This window comes from Vulpes lagopus, chromosome 9 (assembly GCF_018345385.1).
Source record: "Vulpes lagopus strain Blue_001 chromosome 9, ASM1834538v1, whole genome shotgun sequence".
In the NCBI taxonomy this organism is placed as follows: Eukaryota; Metazoa; Chordata; class Mammalia; order Carnivora; family Canidae; genus Vulpes; species Vulpes lagopus.
In genome coordinates, this window is record NC_054832.1 from 35,491,326 (window position 1) to 35,519,185 (window position 27,860).

A 27,860-nucleotide genomic window follows, 5' to 3' on the forward strand; every position below is an offset into this window, starting at 1 on the left:
AAGCAGAGAACTTGGCTCCAGGGCAGTAAGGAGTCCAGCTCTGGGCTCTAGGAGGCTTAGCTTGAATGAGGTGCACCTCGCAAAGAGTTTAGAAGACCCTGGGTAGGATTTCATGGCCAGAAGCTAAAAAGGACCATAGTATAAGACAGGCAGAGCCTTCAAGAAGGCAGTTTGGTCATATGATCACATGACTGACATGGGCACAAAGTCACCAGAGGCCCTGGGACAGTGGTAGAGCTTTCTCCTGACTGGGAGGTGCCTGGAGGGCTCCTGAGCAGCAGACACTGGTGAGAACTGGAACCTGGAGGACAGCAAAAGCCAGGGAAGCTGAGGCTTTCCAACTGGAGCTAGTTAGGACTTAGAAATTGTGTTTGGAGGGCAAAGGTTAAGAAAGGAGGGCCATAAAAAAAAAAAAAAAAGAAAGAAAAGAAAGTAGGGGCATGATATAAAGAAATAGCTGACAGGACACTGCTGGGGAGGGATTGGCAAAGAAACAACCTGGTAATGATGAGGACCTTCCAGAAAACATGGCATTGTCAGTATCTGTTTCTGTAGTCCAGGATCTGCCTTTTCCTTTTGGATCTGCTGAACTCTAAGCCATCCTTGGCCTGTCAGGGTCACATCTAACACTGACAAGTTCTGCTTTGAATATATTAAACCATGTTTTGTAAGTCTTACAAGGCAGCGGGTGCCATTGGCTAAGGCTGTAGGATGTAGCATTAGGATTGTTTGGCCTGTAGGTAACAAATGCCCACCTTCCTTCCTTCTGTCCCCAATCTATTCAGAAGAAGACCTACGGATGGATGAAACTCCAGGAATCTATATTTCAAACATGGTCCTCAGATGATTCTATCCAAAAATAGTTTCTGAATCACCGAGCTACATAGTCTGCCCCTACCTTTGTTGCTCAAGGAACCCATGACTCTGTGGGTTTACAGCCTGAATATTTCTTTTTGTCCATCACAACTTTGCTGCAACTTAACTTCTGGGACAATAGTCAAGAATTCTTATGGAATAAAGCATTTTTTAAAAAAGCCATAAATTTTCTAATGGTTAGATTTGCAGTGATTCTCAGTTCTACACATTAGAAGAACACAAATGCCTAGCCCCATCCCAGACCAATTAAGTCAGGATGTCCAGGGTGGGACCCAGGCCTTTTTTTTTTTTTATTGTTTTGTTTTGCCTTAATCTTTCTAAGTGGTTCTGATGTACAGCCAGGGTGGAGAACCACCCCTGTTTAAACATTTTTAAAGTATAACACTTCTTCAAAGACTCTATTCTTTGTGATACCTTTAAATCAACAAATAACTCTTTTTCATTTCCTCTCCATCAAAGATAGCTCTCAGAAAGGATGAAACAAATCTGGTTAAAAGAGAACACTCTATACAGGGAGCTGTACAAAATAGACTTGTCTCTTGGCCCTGAAAACTTGCTTTCAGGGCACTGCAAAGATTTGCAGATATAATTGAGTAGCCCTAAGTTCTTAGAGCGAATGAGAAAGGAGAGTGCCAAAAGACGTGAATCAAGGAGATGTCAGCCCAATTGTCCAAAAGGTGACTCAGGGACAATACAAGCCAATAAGTTTGGATCTGTTTCCTGGAAAAATTATAGAATGCTTAATTAAAAAGATACTTTGTGCAACTTTAAAGAGGAATGTGTGAAGAAGAGTAGACCATTCCTATTCGGGTAGATGAGTGAGTGCTAGAAATGGAGGTTCTCTTTAAATCTGACAAGATCACAAAAAAGAGCCTCACATTCCTTGATGTGGAAGTGTGGACCCAATTATTACCCAGTTTATGTGAATTTACAGCTGCTTGAATACATCCAAAGGGACCTCTAGTCCTCTCTCTAGTACTAAGATTCTTTGAAAGCTACAGTTGTGAACCTTTTTATTATAAAAATAAATTATTTATGTAAAGAATTTTGTCCAAGGGCACCTGGCTAGCTCATTCGGTTAAGCATCTGCCTTCAGCTCAGGTTGTGATCCCAGAGTCCTGGGATCAAGCCCCATGTTGGGCCCCCTGAACAGTAGTGAGCCTATTTCTCTCTCTGTCTCTTCTCTTGCTCTCTCTCTGTCTCTCAAGAATAAATCTTAAAAAAAAAAAAAAAAAAAAAATCTGTCCAAAGTGGTGGGAAATATATATATATTTCATCAAAGATCATGTCCTCAGAGTTAGGATGAAACAAATATGGTTAAAAGAGAACACAATATAGGTACCTGTGGAAAACATGTATGTCTCTTGGCCACACACATACACATATATATGTATATATTTGGAGTGGGGGCTTGGAATAGCCCAATACATAGTCTTCCACATTTGGCTTCTCTAAAACTTCACTCCCTCCCTGTAACACTGTGCAATAATATGTAGCAGACTGGCTTATTGGGCTCTATGTCCAACCTCAGCTGTTGTTGTTCAGCTTTAACTTTGATGACTCACTTGTGCTCGGTTGTCATGCAGATATTATAGCAAACCATCTTAGCAAGAGCTGAACTGATTTTTATCCCCCGTAGATCGCTGGGGCCTGGCCTGCTGTCGTGCAGTGTGTGTCCACGTTCTCTGTCCACACAAGTTCACCGCCTCCTCGTGACCATACAGGCTCTGGGCATATCCTGTAGACTTAGCTGAAGACTGCATTTTGGGGATGTTTGCTTCCCAAGGCATCTCCTGTTTAAAAAACACACACACATATATACACATACATTTTTATCACTATGAAGTAGCCCTATTTTCCAATCACATAAATTTTCTGGAATATTTTTGAAGAAACCAGGTTTAGAAGACCTGCTGAGTCCTTCAAAAAAAGCCTTTAGCTCAGTTGTAGACAAAGTCAAATGAATTCTCTGAATATAAATCAGAGTAAGAAAGAAAATAAATAAATAAATAAATAAATAAATAAATAAATAAATAAATAAATCAGAGTAAGAAGGTATAGTCCAAAAGTATACCTAACGGAGACTTATAGTATCAATGACTTAAACAAATACCGAGGCTTATTTCTCTTACCTAATAGTTTGAAGGTCTGCTGCCTAGGATTAGTGAGGTGACTCCCTGGTGTCATGGACCTAGGCTTCTCTTGCCTTACCACTTCATACTCTTCAACAAGTGGCCCTCATCCACAGGGGCCTCAGATGGCTCCCTGCAGCCACCATCCTCAGTCCAGACAGGAGAGGCAGGGCATGCCCTCCCCAGAAGCTGTACCCTAGAGGAAGAGAACAGACACTGGAGAACCACCTCTCTAGTAGTCTCTCCAGCATATTCCTGGAAAACATTTAAGAAGGGGGAGTGGGTGGCTTGGAGAAGGAGGAATCCTCATCTCATCCAAAGAATGACATCTGGCTTAAAGTATCAAAGTCACCATCAAAAAGGCTTGTGCTGTCCCTGGCTTTCCTTTAGAGGGCATCCATCGGGCTGGAGGGACCCCTCCCCAGCCCCCACCACTGAGGGGGCTGCCCCCCTCTGGGGACCTGGGCCCTGCTGTGTGAGGTGGCCCAGAAGGGGAGCAGAGTTACTGACCCTATCAGAGCCAGCCCACAACCTCTTTAGGTCATCATAAGAACCACACACAAAATTCTGGGCTGGAAGAAATGGTCCGAAACTGGAGCAAGAAGATTCAACCAGCCACAAAGCTCAATAAAAGGAGAAACCTGTTTTCCACAAGCACCTCTTCAATATGCGCAAATTCTGCGTTCTTGGCATTCCATGCCTCCTTCAGCACCGAAGCATTTTCAACCAATTCCTGGTTGCTTTGCTCCTCCCTTTCCATTTAGCAGTCCTTTCCTTAGGGCTCCTCCCTTTCATTCCTCCAGCTGCGTAGAACAGTTTTCTGGAGCATTTGAGCAAACCCACATACGTTCATTCCCCTCCCCTACTCTTCTTTTTTTAAGCAAAGAGAATGCTGCTTTCTATTACACACACACACACACACACACACACACACACACACACACACACACAAAGCCGGAGACAATTCCGCCCTTGAGGTCCACAGGGCGGGTCTCAAGTCGCGCATTCCTCTACCTGTGTGGAACTGTAATTAGTTTAGGTGGGAGGTCTGGGCCAAGACACAGCAGCACATCGCAGTGGCGATCTGCAGAGCAGATTTTTCCCCCTTAATAATGCAATTTCAAACTGAATACCACTAGCAGTTTGGAAACTGGCGATGCAAGTTACTAGACACGGGCTGGTCCTCGGTCCTTTGCAGGTGTGAGCGTTACCCGCGGCCAGACGGGCCCCACTGGTACCCGGAGAGCCTGCACCTGATCCGCTGTGTGCTCACTGGAGCACCTCACATGCATTGGCTCAGCCTGCTGGTAAATAAGTAATATCACCCCCATTTTGGTGACGCGAAAACCGAGCTAGGAACGGTTAAGTGACAGAGGCTGAACCAAAACTGGGTCCGATCTGTGTTGCTAACATAAGATGTTCAGGAACTGTCCGCGGTTAAAAGAGAATGAGCGCTATTTTTAACAATGTTCTTTCCTTCCTGCTGCAGTCCGAGATGGCCCTAAACTTTGATTTGATAGAATTATTTTCCACAGTCCTCTAAGTCAGGCTTTGAAATTTCTGTTCTGCCTCCGGGTCTTGTTTTGCCTTGATGTAAGGATGGCAGGCAGGGATCCTTCTTATGTAATCTCCGGGTCTGATATTTTAGTTCTCTACCTGAAAATTTGTAAAGTCACTTTGCATCTACCACAGTAAAGGAAAACAGTCTCTCGTTTCTGCTATTTAAGAATTAGATAGGACAGCCCGGGTGGCTCAGAGGTTTAGCACCACCTTCAGCCCAGGGCGTGATCCTGGAGACCCGGGATCGAGTCCCACGTTGGGCTCCCGGCATGGAGCCTGCTTCTCCCTCTGCCTGTGTCTCTGCCTCTCTCTCTCTCTCTCTCTCTCTCTCTCTCTCTCTCTCATCTTTCTCTGTGTCTCTCATGAATAAATTAAAAAAAAAAAAAGAATTAGATATTTAAGGGACATCTGGGTGACTCAGTGTGTTAAGCATCTGCCTTTGGTTTAGGTCATGATCCCAGGGTCTTGGGATCTGGTCCTAGGATGGAGCCCCGCCCAGGTCAGCTCCCTGCTCTTCTGGGAGCCTGCTTCTCCCTTTGCCTCTACTGCTTCCCCTGCTCATGCTCTTTTGCTCTCTCGGTCAAATAAATAAAATCTTTAAAAAAAAAAAAAAGGGGGGGGATCCCTGGGTGGCGCAGCGGTTTGGCGCCTGCCTTTGGCCCAGGGCGCGATCCTGGAGACCCGGGATCGAATCCCACGTCAGGCTCCCGGTGCATGGAGCCTGCTTCTCCCTCTGCCTGTGTCTCTGCCTCTCTCTATCTCTCTGTGACTATCATAAATAAATTAAAAAAATATATATTTAAAAAAAAAAAGGTCCATATTTAAGATTTAAGGAACTACATATAAATATTGCTTATCCAGAAGCCTTCTGAACATTTCATTTCTAGTGAAAATGCTGGATGTTTTTAAGAAACTTTATCCCTTACAAAAAAACTTGAAAAGGAATTTTTAAAATTCTATAAGGGTAGCAAGAACTGGTTTTTTTGTTGGAAGAAGGTAGGGTGCACAGAAAGTAATTCTCAGTTTTTAAGACTGCCAGAAAATGGATTTTATATTGAAAATAGCTAAGAGCACAATCATTGTTTTAAGGATTCGTCAAGATGGGAGTAAATGTTCAGTATTTTTAACATGTATTGACATGTATCTGGATGAGCTCTTCTAAAGAAAAATCACAAGTTTTGTAAAATCTAAGAAACTTTAAAACTGTGTCATTTATAATGTAAAATTAAGGCAGTTGAAATTCAGTGGTTGACTCATAGCTCCCACATCCATCTTCAGTTCTCTTTAGCTCATATGGTTTTCTTTAAAAATTAGTGATATCAGCTAAATGGGACTATTTCCCACTCCTACCCACAGAGAAAAGTGCTTTTTGTGAACATGTCAGCCCTGTTCCATCATTATATGCCATCATGGAGTGAAACAGAAGCAGGCTGCCTGTTCGCACTTGATCACCAGTATTAGTACAGTGGCAGGAGCCAAATCCAAATCAGACAACCCTAAAATTTCCACCCATTTATTTTATGCACATAAGCTACCTTTTCTTTTTTAAGAAACTTTGTATCTAGAATACAGCTTTGAAGTCTTCCAACCTAGCTTCTTTATTATAGACATGGGGAAACAGAGGCACAGAGAGGTCCAGCAGCTCGGCCAATATCACACAGCTCATAGCTGAGCCTAGAACCCAGATCTCTGTAACTCCAAAACCTTCATTCCTTCTGCTGCCTTGCTTCACCGAACGGAGATGATTTGGTCTGTGCACCCTCCATGCCTTTTCCTGCATAGCTGCCTTCCCCTGGTGTCAAGCTATTTAGAGGCAATCTCACAAATTTCTGGAAAAGCCCTCCCTATGTGGGGAGCTACCAACTCCCTCTCTAAAGCTCACCCCCATTCTCTGCAGTCAATGTAGGTTTCTCCAGACTAAGCGGTTCCATCCCTCCTTCTGATGATGTGCTTTCCCGTTAACCCTCTCCGGACACATTATGTGACACAGACCAGTTGTTAGTGCCTGTTTTATTACAAGGGGACCCACCCAAAGTGGGACTCCTCCGACTTGTTCACCATTGCATCCCCAATGTCCATCAGTCCTACTGCTGTCCTGCTTGTCTCCCACCCCCCAAATCTAATTGTCTTTGCCTCTCTTCCTTCCCTCCCAACACCCAGCATCCAAGCAATTTCTGACACAGCTCACCCTTTTTCTACTCCCATGACTCAATGATTTTACTTGACTGGGGAAGAAGTCCCTTAACTGATTTCCCTGCCCCCCAGGCCAGGTCTCTCCAGAAATGCTTTCCCTAAACTCCAATAGCTGTACAAGGTCTAATCACTGTTGTTGTTATTCCCAGGGGACAAAGGAGCCATCAGTCCAGGATCCTGGTTTTGCTGTGCCTCTGCCATCTCTGTGGCTTTAGGTACATGATTTATGCCTTGGGCCCATTTCTCCTCTTATAAAATAGAAGACATTAAACAAGACCATCTCTAAAGAGATGCCTCCAATTCTAAACTATTCTGTCTCCCCACTTTGATCTGCCCACCAGATTGCTTCCAAAGAAATCTTCCTAAACACTGATTTTTTTTTTTTTTTTTTTTTTTTTTTTTGTTCCTTTTTGCACATAAATCCCAGTCTCCATAGCCTGGTGCTAAGGACTCCCTTACAGATTGGTACTGACCTCGTTCCCCCCCCACACACACACACACCTTATTGTTCCGTGCTCTTCACAAGCCCACACTCAAGCTAAACTCAGCCACCCACTTTGGGTCACACTAGTGCCAAGCTTCCCACCTCTGCTCTTGCAACACCAAATGCTGTCTGCCTTGTGCTATACAGAGAATATGTGCCATGTCTTTGTAAGCTTCAAAGCAGGGCTGCACCTTCCCCATCTTGTCTCTCACACAATACTGAGCACTAGTAGGCCCTGAATAAGTAATTGTTGGGTAAGTTTATTCAGCCCAAAATTGAACTAACATTTTTTGGCCATCATACCATATTCTTGACTCATACTGGGCTTCCAGTCAAATAAAACCCTTAAACCTTTTAAAAATATAATCTTGGGATGCCTGGGTGGCTCAGCGGTTGAGCATCTGCCTTTGGCTCGGGGCGTGATCTTGGAGTCTCAGGATCGAGTCCCACATCAGGCTTCCTGCATGGAGCCTGCTTCTCCCTCTGCCTATGTCTCTGCCTCTCTCTCTGTGAGTCTCTCATGAATAAATAAATAAATAAAATCTTTTTTAAAAAAATAAAAATATAATCTTTAAGTTTTCCTCCATTCTTTCATTTTCCCCATCTTTGAACTAGTATTCAGAATTTCATCTGTTAAATTTTCATCCATTGTTCTTATCTGTACAGATATTTTTGGTTCTTGATTCTCTTATCTACATCATTGGTTTCTCATTATGTTGTCCACCAGTACAACGGGTATACTGACCATGCCACTGAAGTTGCCCACAGTAATGTTGAACAGGAGACAGTCTAGGAGCTTGGCACCTCATTCTTTGGCTTGACAATGACCTCTTCTCTAGCAGTTTGGGGATATGGTTACTTAACCACAAAAGATTACCTGCTCATTTTATTATGATTCATTGTGTATATAGACAATGAAGAATAATCTATACATTCACCCAACTCATTTATTAAGAACCAAGGCAATGTGTAAGGCTTCATGTAATACAAAGCAATGATTAAGATTTGGTCCCTGTCTTCTTTGAGCTGTAAAGAGCAACCAGGACTCCCACACAGAACAATGGAGTCCAATGTAGAATTTAGGTAGGTCAAAGGGCTTTAAGAGTCAAAGGATGGAAAGGCACATTTCTGCCTGGATGAAGCCTTACAGAATGAATAGGATTATCATATGTAGAGATGAGGATATTAAGGTACAGGCTAAGCCACTGTACCATAAACTCTATAATGCAGAGGCCTTGTACCACAGTCTCAGCAGTCAATGTAGGGAGGAGATCCAAGCCTTGCTGCTCCGTCCTTAACAGGCTTCTACTTGTGTGTTCAGGGTGACTATTCCAGGTCTCACCATTACCAGCCAGAAGGAAGGGAGGTAGAGACCAAGACAAGCCACTCCCTTGTTTTAAGGCTATAACCAGGAAGTTGCTTACATCGTGAATATGTATTGATGAATGAATATGAATTCATACCACATTGGCCTGTGCTTAGTCACATGACCTCACCCAATTGCAAAGGCATCTGGGAAATGTAGTCTTTCACTGGGTAGCACCATGGCCAGCTAAAACTATTATTTTGAAGGAGAAAACAGATATTGGGAAGGCAATGAACAGTCTGCCACAAGAAGAAAAAGAAGTCTTATGTTCCATGTGAGGAGAAAAACTGTAAAAGAGAGAGCTGATTGATTAAATTCTCAGTTGAGTGAAAGTTACTGGGAACACAGATTTGGATTTATTTTATTTATTTTTTTATTTTTTTGTTTTCTTTTACAGATTTGGATTTAGTAGAAAAAATGTAAAACTTCAAAGGAAGCAACGGGCTGTCTTGAGAGTTAGAATTCTTCACTTCTGAAAACAGTCAAGAAAAATGATAAAAGGCATTTACACTCTGAGGGAAGATGTACAACATGTCAGCCTTTCCGGCTGGTGGCTGTGTGATGGGAAGCGGAGTAGAGAAAAGAGGTCCAGGAGGCTGGCAGACTAGAAACTGTCGGGTAACCACAATACTAGCCCTGACGTGAGGAGACAAGGGTGGGAGCAGAAAGAGTGGGCTGGAAGGAACGAACAGCACAGCCTGGCCATCCACCTGTGTGCCTCTCAGCAGGGAGCTGGGGACTGCGGGGCAGATCTGGGAGCACTGAGCTTGGCAGCTACGGAGATTCAGAAAGGCGAGCTCCAGGGCTGTGGCCAGGCATGCGCTTCCCCGCAGCGTCCCGAGCCCAGCACATAGAACCCAGTTCTTTCTGGATAAAACAATGAGCATCCCAATGGGCTCTGCTCCTGAGAAGGTATTTTGTTTATGAACAAACGCTTTTTTCTCCCCACACCCTCTCCTGCCTCGGTCCTGATTTTTGTTTCTGTCTAAATTCAGTAAAAGCATTAATGAATTTTAAAATAATGTGGCCTGTTTGCCCTACCCCTTCCTCGGTGAGCAAAGGTATGTAATCTGTTTGTTCCAAAAAGGCAGTTGTTTTCTGGATGTATATGTACTCTAGTAGTTAATGTTTTGTGTAACAATAAAAATCATCCCCTTTGGCAGATACCATTGTTGCTTTGTGTTCTGTCCAAGAACGCTATTTCACATCTGTTAAATAGTAGCATTTCCCCCACTAACCAGATTCCCTAGGTGGCCAGTGTGTACTTTAAATCAAGGGAGTCAAAGCTTGTGGCTGCTGACGGTTGGTCAGGGCCAGGTCTAAAGGGTCGGAACCATAGAGGAATGTGCTCAAGCAGCCCCTGCGGGTCCCTGAGAGAAGAGATATAATTGGAAAGGGCCTCCAGTGAGGATCCTTCCTCCCCTGTGTATCTGAGGCATTCCTGTTGGGAAGGCAGGAACGTCCTTGATGTTGGCACAATCACAGGAGCTTCCTTCCTTGTACTGAGCACCTACTATGTGCCAAGTGATGGCCTGAGGACTTACATGCATGATCTCATTTGTCCCAATAGTGGTCCTATGTGGCAAGTTCTCTCTAACTCCCATGTCACAGAAAAGAGATCAGAAAGGTCAAGTGACTTGAGCAAGGTCACACAGGATTTGAACCTCACTCTGTGGAAGTCCAGAGCCAGAGGTCTTAATCCCTATGTTGAACTACTGAGATGGAGCATGTACTCTGCTGCTGCATAGACTGTTTCTCTGCCTCTTGGGCATGGTAAGTTGGGACAGTGCTGCCACAGGGGCAGGATTCCCAGGAGGAGCTAGGAAGAGCAGGAGCACACAGAGCCTGAAGCTGGGCCTCGGAGGGAGCTGGAAGGCACAGAGGGAGCTTAACTGAGGGGATCCATAATCAGATGTGCCAGACTCACTCCAATGGCAGCTGGGTGGCACCGGGGGCAAGACCACAGGTTCTGGAGGCAGGTCGCCTGAGTTCACCCTAGCTATGCGACTTTGGCCCAGGTAGTTACCTTTGCTATGCCTCAGTTTTCCCCTCTGTAACATGAGTGTAAGAATACCATCCATCTCATAGGAGGGCCATGAGGATTCGGTGAGGGAATACATCTGAAACAGAGGCTGTTTTTCCTACTCCTTTTTCCTATAATTATTATTTTGCATTAAATCATGTATGAGGTGAGGCCAAATTACAGTTGACCCTTGAACTGCACAGATTTGAGGTACACAGTTTCCCTTGAATGTGTGTTTTTTTTTTTAGTAAAGACCATACAGAACTGTCCATGTATTTTCTCTTCCTTATGATTTTCCTAATAACATCTTTTCTCTAGGTTACTTTAATGTAAGAATACAGTAGATAATATATATTCAAAATAAGTGCTAATCTACTATTTATGTTATAGCCAAGTCTTTCCACCAGCAATAGGCTGTTAGTAGCTAACTTATTAGGGAGTCAAAAATCATATACAGATTTTCAACTGCACAAGGTGATCAGCACACCTAACTCCCACATTGTTCAAGAGTCAACTGTAAAAAACAAGAGCTATGGAAAACAGAAGACAGGGGCGCCTGAGTGACTCAGTTGGTTAAGTGTCTGCCTTCGGCTCAGGTCATGATCCCCAGGGCCTGGGATGGAGCCTCATGCAGCAAGGAGCCGGCTTCCCCCTCTTCTTCTGCCTGCCACCCACCCTGCTTGTGCTCTCTCTGTCAAATAAATAAAATAAAATCTTAAAAAGAAAGAAAGAAAGCAGAGGACAGAATTGTATCAGAACACTAGACTGAGGCTGGTTATTAAAACTGCACAAAATTTAGCTCTGAGTTGCCTGGCTGCTTTGGCTCTGAAAAAAGAAAAGCCTTTTCCACCTTCTGAGCAGAGGTTTCCTGTTGTGCAGGAGTTTTGTAAAGCACCCGAATCTAGCACTGCTGTGCAGGAGGTTGGATGGAGACGAGAGAAGTGCTCATTAGGAAGCCATTGCAGGAATCCAAGTACAAAGTACTAAAGGATTTCAGCAGCAGAACAGGAGTCAGGGAAAAGATATAGAAGATAATTCAAAGGAGCTAAAGAGGACTTGACAAGGAATAGCTATGGGGTTAAAGGAAGTGTGGATGTCAAAGATGACTTAAGCCTCACATCTGAGCAATTATAGTCAGATGTCTGCTACTAAAATGCTGTGTAACAAACGATCCCATCATCTCAATACATTACAACAACAGGCATTTATTTACTGGGCATGCAGGCAACTCTGACTCTCTTGGGTAGCTAGAATGAGGTAAGCGTGGCTCCAAGCTGCCAGTTATGTTCAGGTCTGTTCCAAATGTCTCCTCATTCTGGTAACAGAGGCACTCTAGGCAAATTCATCTTGCGGCAGGTGACAGAAATGCAAAAGACCAACCAAGCCATGAAAGCATTTTTAAGACCCCTGTTCACATCACTTCCACTAATTTCTTTCTTCCTTTTTTTTTTTTTTTTTTTTTTTAGGATTTTATTTATTTATTCATGAGAGACACAGAGAGAGAGAAAGAGGCAGAGACACTGGCAGAGGGAGAAGCAGGTTCCATGTAGGGAGCCTGATGTGGGACTTGATCCTGGGATCATACCCTGAGCCAAAGGCAGATGCTCAACCACTGAGCCACCCAAGCGTCCCACTTCCACTCATTTCTATCAAGCGAATCAGGTCATGTGGCTAAGTCTAGAGACAATGGGGCATGGGCATATCAGCCAGCTTTACCAGATGGCACTGGAAGGGTCACATAATGGGAGGAACAGACCAGGAAACAATAATTAATTTGCCACAGCAACTAAAATAAGAGTGATATCCCAACATAGAAATTTGAAGTAGGGTGGGGCATACTCAATCTTTCTCTTATTGCTATTTTATGCCATAGGTGTTTAAACTAGACCAGCAGATGGATATTTTCTCCCCTGCATTTTTCATCAGTTCCCCTTCCCGTCATGCACCAGAGAGAGAATCCTGCTGTCATACAGTCACTCCTGAGATCTGCTTTGCCACAGATGTTAGTGGATCAGACATAAAAACAGCCGTCAAAATTGGACCTGCTACTAGAAATAAAAGACTAGAAAGAAATATTCCAAGATGGTACTACCATGGTGGGACTCCAGGCTATTTTAGGTCTTTCTGGATTTTCCAACCCTTCTTTGATGAACATATACAGATTTTATAATTTCAGGGAACTTTTAAATGATTTTTAAAAAAATCTTGTCAATTCCATTCCATTCATCCTTCGCCAGTAAATATCCAAAACAAAGTATATCTGAAAAAAAAAAAAAACAAAGTATATCTGAAGCCTTAGCACAAAGGACCCACCAAGCAATGCCTTCCTTGTAAGAACACAGGAGCCAACTAACACAAAGGTAGCTCCTACCCTTCTAACCTGAGACATGGTTTGAGCATTCTCTCCACTCCCTAAATTTTGAGGTGGTGGGCAGGAAGATATTTAGTTTGAATACAAAAGAGCAGATTGAGGTTTTCCTCTGTTTTGCCTCTTTTTCTTCCCTTAGCTGTTGTATTGGCTTTGGACCTGCCTAGAACAAAGTCAGGCAGGAAGTACATACAAGATACCAACCAGCTATGTATTTCGTCATTTTCCCAAACACTCCTCTGCCCCTGTGATGCACGGACCTGAGGTGAAACCACCACAGCTGCACAAATGCTCCGTTGGGATTACTTCTACCAACCGAGTTCTCTCAGGCACAGAGGAGCAGTTTTTGACTGAAAGGAGCATTGGAACCACTGACATAAACCCTGCCTTGACCTTGCCCCACCCACCACTCTTCTTTCTCATATCTAATCTCCCACAGAACTCCCAGAGCCACTGCCTCCCCTCCCTGACTTCTCAGGCGGCCTGGCTTCCCACTCCCGCCCCTCCCTCTAGGGATCCTACCCTGTGGATCATCAACAATCCCCTTGTCAAGTCCAAAGGCCAGTGTCCCATTTACCTTGCCCCTTGGCTTACATGAAATCTTCGATTGTTTATTCTTCAAACTCTTACTCTCGGGATCCCTGGGTGGCGCAGCGGTTTGGCGCCTGCCTTTGGCCCAGGGCGCGATCCTGGAGACCCGGGATCGAATCCCACATCGGGCTCCCGGTGCATGGAGCCTGCTTCTTCCTCCGCCTGTGTCTCTGCCTCTCTCTCTCTCTCTGTGACTATCATAAATAAAAAAATAAATAAATAAACAAACTCTTACTCCCTTGGTTTCATAGAAACCATTGTCCTGGACTCTCTCTGAGCATTTAAGTTCTTGTTCCTTCCTCCTTGCAGCCTTTGCTCCTTCTCCTGGATGCCTCCTGCTGCTCACTTGTGTTCTCTCCCCTCTGCCCTCTCAGTACTGATTCGTTTTTGGTTCCAACCATGATTTACATGATCTATGAGCCAATAACTCCAGTCCAGACCTTTCTCCTTCTGCTTCATATTTGCTGGAAGTGCCCATCCTCACATGGATGCCACATGGGCACGAGACCACCAGGTCTGGGACTGAATTCATCTCTTCATTAGGGATCCTAGGTTGTAAGCAACAAGGACTAACCCTGATTTGCCAGAAGAAACTAATTGTAAGGATCGCAAAACAGGTCCTAGAATAATCGAGAGAATCACTGGACAGCCTGAGTGTCTGGTAACAATAACAAGGCCTCTGCACACAGATTCAAGTTCCCAGGAGCAAATTTGACACACCCAGCTTGGATGATGGCTCCACTTCTTGGGATCTGTAATCAGAATAAAGTGGAATGAGAGTTGTGGAAGTTCCCAGACAAGACAATAGCTACCATGCCTCTCAAATTGGTTTTCTTCTGGACTAGAAGGGAGTCTCTCTCTCATCTCCCCCCTCTCTCTTTCTCTCTTATTGTCACTCTGCCCCTCTCTCCCTCTTTCCACAACTCAGGTATCTCAACACCAACAAGTCATTAAATTATGATATTTTTAAAGTAGTTTTCCAAACAGTTGCCTTGTCCCCATCACTTGGACCTCTGGAGCCTTATTATCTCTCACCTTGATGACCACTGATGGCTTCCTAAAGAGTCCATGCTCTCCCTCTTGTCCACCTCCAGTTTGTCCTCCATGTAATAGTCAGAGTGATCTACCTAAAAGCAGATCTAACCATGTTACTCCCTTGTTTGGGCTCTTTACCTAGAAGGGAAGCTATGGGACTTGCAACCTATATTTCTTGAGACCAAATAGAATACTGCCAGGACCTGGCTTCTACCCACAACCCCTAGTCCACACTCACTTCTCTGTAGCATGTTTTGTTTGGTTGGTTGGTTTTGCTTATGGCACTCCCTCTGCCTGCCAGGCCTTCTTCTCTCCCTACCACCCTATCCCCAACCAGGCCAGCACCAATTTATCTGTAAAAATCAGTTGAGAAAAAAAAAAAAATCAGTTGAGACCTCACATCCTCCAGGTTGCCCTCCCTAAGTCTTTCCTGACGTTTCACATGGGGTTGAGGCTCCTAAAATGCCTTGAACATATCACTGTCACTGCACAAAACCCACTATTGGAGAAATATCTGTTTATGTACCCATGTCTCCTACTATCTGTACATTCTTGAAAAACAGGGACAAGGCATATAGTAGGTGTTCAATAAATGTTTTCTGAATGGTCATTGGCCTTGGTAAGTCCTATAATGTCCCTGGGTTTCAGCTTCCTCATTGCAAAAACGAGATAGGTCTGCCTATCCCATGTTGTGAGATTAAGTGAGATAATATGAATGAAATGCCTTGCACAGTACCTGGCACACAGTAAGTGCTCAATTAAAAGTCACTTCCTTCACCACCATTCATCCTCCTGCCACAATTTTAAGTAAAAGGGAAAAGAATGCCTCGTGCTTAACACTGTGTTTCCTCTACTGCAGTGGGAGCTGTTGGAGAAAATGAGGCCAGGTCTTTAGTATTCATTGCTAAATCTAGTGCATATGGCAGGTGCTTAGTCAATATTTTTAGGATAAATGAGTAACCATTATATATGCTTATCTGACCCTGTGTTTGTGCCTTCAATGAATTTATAGTTTTGTTTCCTTTTCCCATTTAAAAAAAATCACCAGCTTCAATTTATTTAGTATGCATTGTTTCCCTGTCGCAAACCAGCCAAGGCTAGGGAAAGAATGGAGGCAGGGCTGCTGGACCAGCCACCCGGCCAGGCGGTCCAGGCATTTGCTGGCCATGCTGTAGCCCTGGGTGTGTGGGGGAGGAGGGGAGTGGGGGGAGACTGTAAATGCCCTGGGGAGGAGCACTGCCACTCCTGCACCTGCTACCTGGTCTGGAACACATGCTGGCTCATTTACTTCCCCTAACAGTCCTGTGAGGAGGATACTGTCCTCCTGCCTTACCAGGCAGGGTCCCAGAGGGGACAGATTAACATACTCCAGCTGGGTAACTAAGGAGAGTTTAATAAAAGGGTGCTCAGGTTCAAGGGAGTCAGTAGGGGTTAGGGTAGTGCCCCCCCCGGGCTAGCAATAGCAGGGAGTCTTTGTTCCCCCTGAGGAGATAAGAACAGCCAACCTACAGCAACCCAGGAGGGAGGGAGCTAGGGCCGAGAATACCCTGGCCGCACTTTCCTTCTGCAGGTCTCCAGGCAACCCAGGTGGTCCAAGGGGCGAGCTTTCCAGGCCCTGGGCAGAAAGAAGAGTCAGGAGTGACCTGTGTAACTAGGTTAGAGAGCACGAGGTGAGGCAACCCTGGCGCTCTAGCTTCCGACCTACCCACTCTGCTCCTCTGCCTCTGCAACAGCGGGGCAGGTGACTCGGTTTCTCTGGCCTCACTAGCCATGCTGCCGGTCTCACCATTGAAACCAGGGCCAACTGCAGCACTCTGGGCTGCCCTGGAAGTTTCCATGAAGACCCTAAGAGACAGCTGCATCAGCATGGGACAAATGGGGAAATCCCAGATAAGGAAGGAAGGGAGCCCAGCCTTTATAAATACAGACACATACATGCATCCCCCATGCTGCCCTGTGAACACACACCCATGCTGCTGTACGAATAGCACACCCCATGTGTATATACACACACAAGCCCCATGCTGTTCTGTGAACCCCCCAGGAAAGTTCCCAGTATCTTAACTCCAACAGCTTGGAGAACGCGTCCACGAACCTGCCCTAACACAGGTCCCTGTGGCAGGTAAGGTCCTAGCTTGGGAATCAGAATGACCAGGACTTGAATCCTGACTCTCACCAGCTATGTGAATTGGGTCCCATTTGAAACATGGACATTATCACAATCAGTAGGAGTGTTGTTAGAATTAAAAGCAACATGTAATTAGCTTTGCCCCCATTAAATGTTATCTAACAACATCATCAGGATGATTGCTACAGCTTTGCACTACCAGAAATTTTGACCTTATTGCTTACTCATCCAACTTTCAGAACCCTTTAAGAATGGATACTTCTACACTAAGAAAAAGGATAATGCCATCTGGTAGGGACCTACAGTTTGGAAGGACTTTCCCTTGGCTGATCAAACAGGACTGTCACAAAAGCCCAGAGGGAACGGCCGTGCAAATATTATTCTGCTTCTTTTAAAGATGGAGAAACCAACACCCAAAGAGACCAAGTGACGTGCTCAAGGTCACACGTGGAGCAACCGGCTGAGTCGGGGCACTCCCCCCCCCTCCCCCAGGCAGCACCTGTTAGCTGGTCTCCACTGTCAGGTCCCGCTTTAGCCCCGAGGGGCCGCCACTCGCCCCCTCATTACCCTACGGCGGCCTTTTGGCTGCGATCTGCCGGATCACTTAACAATTTGTGTTTTCCCAAATTGTAATTAGGTCCTTGTTCTCCACAAAGAATATGTGAGCCACTTCCCTCAGCTACGCCCGCGGGCAGGGGAGTGGCCGGTGCCCGCGGTCGGGTTGGCGGGAGCCCAGCGCACCGCGGTCCAGGCTCCAGGGACGCAGACCGGCTCTCGGGCTCGCGCAGGGCATGGGCTTTCCCTGGGGTCAGGGGGAGCGACAGCAAGTGGTGTCAAGGCTCCACCTACTGCAGGTGCACAATCGCCGAGGAGAAGCCCGTTTCTGAAAGCTCAGCGAGCCTTAGCGTCCTCTCCTTTGGAGAGAGCTATTTTTGTCTTCCATCTTCAGAAACTGTGTTCCAAAATAAAGGAGACAAGTCTCAGAAGGAGAACCAACGACAACCAGCATCTCCAGCTTGGAGGAGAGCAAGTCACTATTTCCCCAACAACCACGACAGCGACAATCACCCTGGCCACGGTGGAGTTGGTGTCCTGTTGCCCTTGGGTACAGCCCCTTGTCCTGCACCTGCCATCATCTTTCCATGTGACTTCTCGGAGCAGCGGGTTCGTTGCCATGGTTACTAGCAAATCACATGACAGCCTGGCTACCTAGCAGTGTGGGAGAACAGTGGGATCAGATGTGGGGGAAGCATCCCTCCCCCTGCCTGGTGGCTTTTCCTTAGCAGGCCTGCAGGGTCCCAGAGGTCCTTATATGTGACCTGCCCACCTCTGGGGTTAAGGGCCAGCTTTCTTTGAGCGCCAGGACATTGCTTTCATAACAAGATCAGCACCAGTCTTCCTCAAGGGCTTCTCCTTCTGGTTCGGGAGTCCCTCTGCCCCTCCCCAACCCTGCCTTTCCCTGGCCCCCTCCCCCCACTCACACCCTCACGCAGTTGCTGTGATTAAATAGCTGGGTTGAGTGGGAAGGGGTGGAGCATGCAGCCTACACCACTTGAATAAGCTCTTTTTAAAAATCTGAGGATGGCATGAGTCAGGGAATTTTGAAGCCTTGATACAATCAGGACACTGATGCCTCAGGGGGTGGAGGCAGGGACCGTAGACTCTCCCAGATGCTGGAGGGACCAAGCAGGGGCTGATCTTCCAGCCATAGCCTTCCAGGGGGTCTGCAGACCCTCGGACGTGAACTCGCGGAAGTGGGTGTGCTCTGCCGGGCCCTGAGTGGTACAGTGTCCTCGCCCCGGGTGGCCCTCCAGGGAGAGCAGGCCTGAGGCCTGGAGCAAGCTCTCAAAGCACAGAGCCCTCTGCCTCTCCTCCCCCCGCTGCCCCCCTCCTGCAGGACCAGGCGGTGGGAGTTGGAGTCAGTGCTTGAGAGGCGGTGGGTGGGTGGGCCCAACTTAGCAGCAGGGGCAGGGGCTGGAAGTGTGTCCTTTTCTCCCTGACAATCCCAGTTGCCGACTTCTTTGGGTTCAGATTATATCTCATCTTGTGGATTCCGTCAAATTTCCTGGTCTGCTTTGCTTTCCCTGTTGCAAAAGTGAAGTCCAAGTGACAGACTCAGACCCGGAAGAGTCAAAGGGCAGCAAAGGGCAGGGCCTGGGAGGGATCCTACCCCAGGCGTACTTGGCTGGTTCTGAGGACCCGCTTCAGGACCCTTGCCTTAAAGAGCAAAGTGTGTTCAGGGAGCACTCATGGGCAAGGACCAAGGAGACCAGAGGCCTCTACAATGAGGGGGGCCAGGATGCAGCCCGAGTGTGTGACACTCTACCAGTGGTGTACAAAATACAGAACTTCTGTTTAGAGTTATTTTATCTCTTCTTTTTCGTATCTGTCTTGGCATGTGTCTTATAATGTATATAACTGTATCAAGTAGAATCAGTTTGGGCTGAGACTAAGAAACAAGAGAAAATCAACACACTAGCAGCTTCATCAGGAGAGAAGTTAATTTCTCTCTCATGTAAATGGACTCTGGAGATAAGCCACCCAGAGCAGGTAAGGTGGCTTTTCTGGTCAGTCGAACATTCTTAACATGCAGCCTCCACTTCGTCATCCAAGGCTGTTGCTCATGGTCAGGATGTCCTGTTCACCTTCTAGGCAGCAGGGAGAAAGAAAGGAAGAATGCCATGCCTCTCCCATGAGGACACTTCCTAGAAATTGCACTGTACACATTTAGCATTTAGCTAGCACTTAGTCATATGACTTCATCTAGCTGCAGAGGATCCTAGGAAATGTAGTCTATTCCGGGATGCCATGTGCCTGTTAGGGAGTGCTATACTAAGGAAGTAAGGAAGGATGGACACTGGAAAGCCACCAGCACATGTGCATACTTATAAAAGATAAATGGACTTGTTAGGGCCTAATCAAAGTTGGGACTTCTTAGGTAGAGTTCAAAGACCACTGCTATGGATTATATAGTACCCTAGAAGTACCTAAAATTGATCAAAGGAAGGAATGAGGGATTTTTTTTTTTCACCACCACCTTACATCCATCCATCTTTTAAAACAGTGTGGGCTCTTCTCTCCCCTATTCTCAGCCATACAATTGTGAGAGAGCCCTAAATTAGTCTTGGCGAACCAATTTCTCCCGCTCTCTTGGTCACCAGGATTAGTGCAGGTTACTGAAAGTCGGGTCCAGGACTTCCATTTGACTCTTAGAACGGTGACGGTGGACATAAAGCTATCAGCACATGAAGTCTGGAGCCACCCAAACCCTCCTACGACCCAGATGGGAGGGTGCAGCCCACATCTATGGGAGGGGGAGCCATGCCAAGAGAGGACCAGGTCCTGGTTACACCATTTTAACTCCTATATCAAGCTGCATCTAAACACAGGGTGAGGGACACCTGGGTGGCCCAGCGGTTGAGCACCTGCCTTTGGCTCAGGGCATGATCCTGAGGTCCTGGGATCGAGTCCCACATTGGGTTTCCTGCATGGAGCCTGCTTCTCCTTCTGCCTGTGTCTCTGCTTCTCTCTCTGTGTCTCTCATGAATAAATAAATTAAATATTTAAAAATAAATAAATAAAAATAAACACAGAGTGATGTGTGATGAGGCACCTTCTGGGACCAGATGGATGAGGTCAGTCTCCTAGAACGAGCTGAGCAACTAGGTGGAAAGAGCCTGGGATGGGTGACTTCCTGGAGTAGAGCCACAGTCCTGGCTGGATGTGTATGTGAAAGAGAAATCAGTTTCCATCTGGTTTAAGGGATTGTTTATTTAAGAGTCATCATTTTAGCAGCCAGACTATACTCTGATACACATGCATTTTTTCATTTCATTTATTTTTAACTCTCTCATTTAATTGCCCAAGGTCATAGAAGCAAGTGGGTGTAAGGCCAGGGCTTGAGCCCAAGACAGCCTGACAGGGGAGCCCAACTGCTAGTCATCACTTCAGCACTCTCTGTGCTTGTGTCCCCGAGGCTAATGCTTTTCCCTCTGAGATTACTGGAGTAACAATACTTTACCTGATCTCATTGTCTCTATGCACGCGTGGGTGCTCTGGAGCGAGAGGCTGTGCTGTTCCCTCTTGCTTTGCCCAGGTCTGGCTGGGCCTTGGTGCTCCACACATGTTGATCCAATAAATAACAAATGGTCTCACTGAGCTTCAGAACACATGTAGCAGGCTAGTGGAGGATCAAATGAAGTAATGTTTGAGGAGAGGTTTTGAACACTACAAGCCAGTATATACACAGTGGTTATAGTTGGCCCTCTTGTTAGGAAATTCCCTTATTTGGGGCAGGAATGGGGCTGTCTATGATTCTGCCTTCTGGTGCCTTCCTCTGAGAAATAGTCCTCCAGGTCCTGTTGCTCTTAGAGTCAGAGGACACCTTCGAGACCACTCAGATGCACACCCTCCCACCCCTACTCCAGGCAGGATTCCCCTCCTCGATGGCTTCACTAAGGGGTCAGTTGGTGGTGACTCTCATAACAACTGGGCACCATGATTAAAATAGAACTCAAAAGTGTAGGTTAGGGGACAAGTTCCATGCCTCTCCCCGGACATACCCATGAGTTTTTGCCTCCTTACTTCTGCACAGTCTTTTCTCTGCCATAGTCTGGAGCCCTCTTTCAAGGTCAGGCTCAAAGTCACCTGCTCTGCAGAGGTCTTCCAACTTTGACAGGCGCATTCGCACTCAAGCGCTTCTCTTCTTTTTCTTGCTGTGTCATTTTGTACTTAACTCTATTATAAGACATATCAAATTCTATTTTTTTAAGATTTTATTTATTTATTCATGAGAGACACAGAGAGAAGCAGAGACACAGGCAGAGGGAGGTGCAGGCTCCATGCAGGAAGTCCGACGCAGAACTCAATACCGGGACTTCAGGATCACCCCCCGGGCCAAAGACAGGCGCTAAACCGCTGAGCCACCCAGGGATCTCGAATTCTATTTTTAGGGGCTCTTGGGTGGCTCAGTCAGTTGGGCATCTGCCTTTGTCTGGCATCGTGATCCCAGGGTCCTGGGATCAAGCCTGCACTGCATTGAGCTCTCTGCTCGGTGGGGAGCCTGCTTTCTCCCTCTGCCTCCTGCTCCTTCTGCTTGTGCTCTCACTCACTCTCTCTCTTTCTCTCTGTCAAATGGATAAATAAAATCCTTAAAAAATATATTTTTATTTGTGTGTGTGTGTGTGTGTGTGTGCGTGTTTAATAAACCTTTATCAAACCACTACCAAACCACCACCCTTTATCTGTGAGATTTTCAAGGGCGGAGACTGGGTCTTACTCACTGGACTCTCTGGCACCACCTGGGTGCCCGGCCCCTGTGGGCCGTCTGATGAGTCTGATGAAGGCTTCCTGCGAGGGCCAGTGCGCAGGGAGCTGAAAACCTGCTCTCCGGCCTTGGGCAGATTCCTGTCCAAACCCCACCAAGCAGACTCATCCATTCACACATGCCAGCGCCCCTCCAGGCACGTTGGCGCGGACTGCCCACCACACTCCAGGCCGGGGCTCGGCCTCGCAAGCTGTACCCGAGGGAGAAGGGAGAGACCGAAGCAAACCAGCAAGTCAGCGAGTCAGCAAGTCTCTGCCCTGTTCTTTGAAGGACGACCCGGGCGCCACGGCCGAGGGAGGGGAGCAGAGAGCCTCTTGAGGGAAAGAGGAGCAGCCACCAACCTGAAAAAGCCACTTCTGTCTCCAAGACTGAGCTTCCCGGCTGGTAAATTAAAATGAGAGCGGCCACGGTTCCCGAGGGGCCGGCGCCCGGCCAGAGGAAGCCTCACCGGGCTTAGCTCTCACCAGTTGGGGTCACGCTGCGGAAGGGAGACGAGGGGAGCCCATGCGGCCCTCTCTAACTGCCACTTCCTTTTCCAAGTTCCCAAGCCACCTGCTACATAACCCACTTATGAATGTTCCTGGGCACCGACGTCAATCCCTCTGGTCTGTGGTCTCTAGAATCTCTTTAAAAGGTGTGTAAAGGCCTGGGTTGATAGCAAAATAAACCAAGTGTGGCAGTGCAGGTAAAGCTAACTGTGGTGGTGACCACTACTGTGTTGTTTCTTGATCATTTCCCCATAGTCTCCGGACACCCCGTGTTCTGGCTGCCAGCACACCACCCGGTTTGCCAAGGACCTTCATAAAATAAGGCTCCTGAAACTGAACGTGGACCTTCAGGCAAGCTCTGGCAGAGCCGGGCCGCAGCCTGAGGCCCCTGGGGCCCAGCACAGCCTTGCAGCTAGGTCATGAATTAGCAGCAGAGGCCAGAGAAGAGGCAGGTGTCCGCCCCACAAGGACAACCGGCTCCCCCTGCAGCACCCTGTGGTCTAGCAGGTGAGAAGAGTTTTGCCCTGTGACTCCAGAACCAAGCCGACTTTCAGGGAATTTCAAGACACTCGCCAGGCTAGCTTTCCTTACTGGACAAGTGGGAGAATCTTGCATTTGTACCAGCAGCAAAGGGAAGGATTCTAGGAATCTCAGAGGCAAAAGGTTTTCTGCAGTTCAATTTTTTTGAACCTGTGGTTTCTCTGTTAAGGTGTGTGTGTGTGTGTGTGTGTGTGTGTGTGTGTGTGTTTGGTGTATGCGTGCACATTCGTGTGCATACAAGACAGGAGAAATAGTCCTGGCTCCATACTGTAAAGCCACTGACTCTTACAGATATGGTTATTTTATGCATACATGTTTTCAAGTCTGGCCTTAAATGGCCACATAAGCAGAAAGATGCCAAGGAATGTGGTGGTACAAGGGCTTAATTACAGGGACCTTTGTCCAACTAACATGCCAATAATTTGCCTAGCTGAATGATTCAGCAGTAATCCTGCCAGGTTCCCAAAAAAAATCCCCTATCTGGGATGACGTAATGTCTCTCCAGCCCAAAGCAGCCATCTCTCCACGCCCACCGCCACACATTTACCATCTCCTCTTAGAAGCCACATTTCCATCTGTGGGATCTTCACTTGCCATCTGCATTGTGACAAATATGTATTTTATTATTGAAATGGTATTACAATATACAGTGTGGCTAATCTAGCCCTTCATGCTTAAAAATTCAACAAAAAATTAAAACAGAAAAAAATCCTAGCCTCCAGTGAGTTATAGATTAGCAAATCATGTCTTCAGAATGCCTCCAGTATGTCTGATTGGATATTTGATCTATGTATCCCATGAATATTTATACTTTGAGGCAAAGTGATTGACTTACTTTATCACTGAAAATTGAGGTGACCGTCTAGACTGGCTCTGTGGTGCGCGTTGCAGAGCATAGGAAGAGAAAGGGACTCTGGTCCGGCCCCAGTATCCTCGGTGGGAGCTGGCACATATTTTTGCTTGCCGACATCAGATCCATCAATCTCACCCTTCTTTCTGACCAGACAGTACTCAGGGAAGATGCTCTTATCCCCATTGAAACTAATTTTGCTTTTCCTTGCGACTCCTGGCTGGGCATATCATTTATTTTATTTCAGTTTCTTTCAATGAGAAATGAAAGGAATTCTGCTGGGAGTTGGTGGGGGTGGGGAGTTCAGGGAAAGATGTCTTTCCCGATAAAAAGAGATCCAAAGAATAAGTAGCCGCTTTTTTTGAACTCTGGATGTTGTTATGATGCAAGGAACTCCTACAGGCATCTTGCAGACATGAGGGAAGGTGGCCAGAAGGATGACAAAAATGGCAAAAATCAGGGTCCTTGATGTTGATACGTTGATGATAAACCAACCCAGATCTGCCTTCACTTTTAGACTTTTCATTATAGATGGTAATAAACCCTTTGTTATTTAAGCTGATTGGATCAAGACTTTCTGTTACATAGAAGCTGAAAACATCATTACTGTGTGAGGCAGTGACTTTCTACCTTTTTGATCATAAACCAAAAAGAGAAATATGTTTGTGTGTAATGTACTCTAAGATGTTCTATTGTTTCCATTTAATTTTTAAAAATTCAGGTCATGACCCACTAAAGTGATTTCGAAACTCACTTAGTGGGTCATGATCCGCATTTTTGAGACCGTTAAAGTCATAGGGAGCATAAGCTACTGTGATATAATGAACGCATAATGTGACAAGTGTCATAAAAGATATATGAACACAGTGCTGATTACGTTGAGTTTGGGGAACCAGGGAAGCTTCCATGGAAGGGCTAGACCTTGAAAAATACCTACATTTGGGGTTTAAAGAGTGACAGGAGAAAAGGCTCATGGTGAGAAGTACGGACATATTCCAGCACCTGTGTGTAAACGTGGGCAGAGGTGAATGCGTATGATTTAGAGAGCAGTGAGAAGGCCTGATTCTTGTTAGATAATGTGCAGCCTTGAGTGGCAAGCAAATGAGAGGCCATAGGAAAGCCTGCAGCGAGAGCCGGGCCTAAGAAAGTCTAAAAATGCTGGCAGCTTGGGTTGGGTCTGTGTCCTAGCAGAGGCTCAAACGGTAGAGTTTATAGCTTGAGGCAAATGTCAAGGGCCTCTCCTCTGGGAGGTGAGCTCCTGCTCTGGCACTTCATTCGGCCCATAGTCACTAAAGACCCTTTTTTATTTTTTAATTATTTATTTATTTATTCATGAGAGACACAGAGAAAGAGAGGCAGAGATACAGGCAGAGGGAGAAGCAGGTTCCCTGCAGGGAGCTCAATGCGGGAATCGGGCATCGATCCCAAGACCTCGAGGCCTGAGCCAAAGGCAGACACTCAACCACTGAGCCACTCAGGTGTCCCACTAAAGACCCATTTTACATGCTCTATCTGTGAGCTGGTTTTAGTGGTGAACAGAAAGCTGGCCTTTCTAAGCTGGTAGCCCCCAGTTGAAACCAACAGTGCCAATATTGTGATTCTTCTAAATAAAACCAACAGAGCATGGGACGCCTGGGGGGCCTGGAGGTTGAGCGTCTGCCTTCGGCTCAGAGAATGATGGGGTGGGGGGGCCCTAGGAGTCCCACATCAGGCTCCCTGCATGGAGCTTGCTTCTCCCTCTGCCTGTGTCTCTGCCTCTCTCTCTCTCTCTGTGTCTCTCATGAATAAATGAATAAAATCTTTAAAAAAACAACAACAACAACAATAGAAGCAAGAAAGAGCAGCCAATTTTCTAATTCAGAAAGGCCAACAATTCCCAATTTATTGTTCTTCTTGAGCCCATCTACTTGCCTTCTGATGAGTTCACGTCTTATTAGATCCAGCCCCAGAAACTGGGCTGAGCTTTGCTACTTGGCACCTCTAATGAAAAAACAAATCAGTGGAAGAGGATTTGAAACTGCTGGTTAAATTGGATGTTTGTGCTATCTGTGGATCTTAATTACCATTCCTTCCCTACTCTCTCCCTGAAAATCAAGAGTTGACTCTCATGATGGAAATTAATCAGAACTCCTCCTGGCTTCTCATTTATTATACCCGCAGACCTAAGGGATGGGCAAATCAGAGTGGAATTTTACCAGGAACCCAAATACTGGAGAATAGAACCAGATTATGATACATCTAAAGCAGAGTTAAGTTTATTCTTATCCTCTCCTTTCAAATTCAGTGACTGGTTTTTAAACTATAAGTCAAAATTATCAGATTTCTGGAGTATTGTTTCTGTCTTGACAGTTGACACCCTTCGTGATTTTGGGCAAAGGTCCCAACATTTCTGCTGCAACTGGTTCCACACAGAAAATTACAACTAAATACATAACAATCATGTGGGAGCACAAAGAAAGTTCATTGCTTCATGGTGTGTGTGTGTGGGGGGGGGGGACATTTTGATGCTGAAAATCACCAGTTTGGTTGCATTTGACCTCAGGGCATGTGAAATTAAGTGATGAGTTAGAATAATTACATTGATTCTGCCTCAATAGCTTCTTCAAGTGGTCTATTTGGGCTTTTCTTTGTAGAATCTCATTTGTTAGAATCTCAGAATGGAGTTTATACGGTGAATAAATGTGTGAAGGAGAGAGTAGACAGGACAGTGCTATTCCTCTCAAGTCCAAAGCCACACTGTCTGTCTCCTCCCAGTCCTGCTTGTGCTCCTGGCTTTCCTGCTTGAACAGGCCCCTCACTCCCTTGCACCATATTCCTCAGTGGCTCCCCGTCAAAGTCTAAACTTATGAACACAATATACAAGACCGTTCAATGCTGAGATCCAACCTCTCATTTCAGTGTTTTCTCCCACTGTGTCTGTTTCATGGACCAGCGTGAAGGTTAGAGAAGAGATACTTGTATTTCATCATGAAGAATTTATCATATTTATTATAATCCCTTGGAGTCTGAAGCACCTTCTAGACTTAAGGGGGGCAGGGGTTGGGTTTTCGCTATCAGTGTCTACCATGGTACCAGACACATGATTTGTATATAAACAATGTCAAACTGAGGGAGTCAATGAATAAATGCAGATGTAATACCTCAAGGTTTCTGCTTTTAAATGGAATTTGTTTATCAATACATAATATTACATTTCAACTCTACTAAAACACCTATTCAGGATACACAAAACAGTAAGGATTTGTAATCTCACCATAAGTGAAAACAATTTTAAAATTTACTGCCTGAGTTTGGAGGAAGCTGAGGGTAATTCTAAGTCTTACATGGCCAACTTGAGACTCCAAGTCAGGTATAGTAAGTCCTTCATGACCTCAAATGAAGCAGGTCTATAGTGTCAAAGAAGGAAGCTAGACATTTTATTTCTCTCTAGATTTTTGTCCTGTGGCTTAGACGCCTAAGATCTGGATTGTCCAAATGTCGGTAATCCATTCTTCCACCGCTCAGGTTTTTGTTGCAAGGTAGAACTTCAGGGATGCCTGGGTGGCTCAGCAGTTGAACGTCTGCCTTCGGCTCGGGGCATAATCCTGGGATCCCGAGATCGAGTCCAGCATTGGGCTCCCTGTGGGCAGCCTGCTTCTCCCTCTGCCTCTCTCTCTGCCTCTAATGAATGAATAAATAAATCATTAAAAAATAAAGGCAGGGCAGCCCGGGTGGCTTAGCAGTTTAGCGCCGCCTTCAGCCCAGGGTGTGATCCTGGAGACCCGGGATCAAGTCCCACATCAGGCTCCCTGCATGGAGCCTGCTCCTCCCTCTGCCTGTGTCTCTGCCTCTCTCTCTCTCTCTCTCTCTCTCTATATATATATATATATATATATATATAATAAAGGCAGAACTTCATTC

General features: G+C 46.0%; 1 protein-coding gene across 2 annotated transcripts in view; it reads left to right on the top strand.

Moving 5' to 3' along the window:
* ZNF706 (zinc finger protein 706) overlaps positions 1-9,775 on the top strand; it is a 36,863-nt gene extending 27,088 nt beyond the window's left edge. Inside the window, exons 5-6 of one of the 2 annotated variants that reach the window (XR_005989930.1) lie at positions 6,911-6,976; positions 9,009-9,775. The gene's annotated coding sequence lies outside the window, so the exon portion shown is untranslated. The remainder of the gene's footprint in view (positions 1-6,910; positions 6,977-9,008) is intronic. The other variant, XR_005989928.1, reaches the window with a different exon arrangement.
* Positions 9,776-27,860: the final 18,085 nt, after the last annotated feature.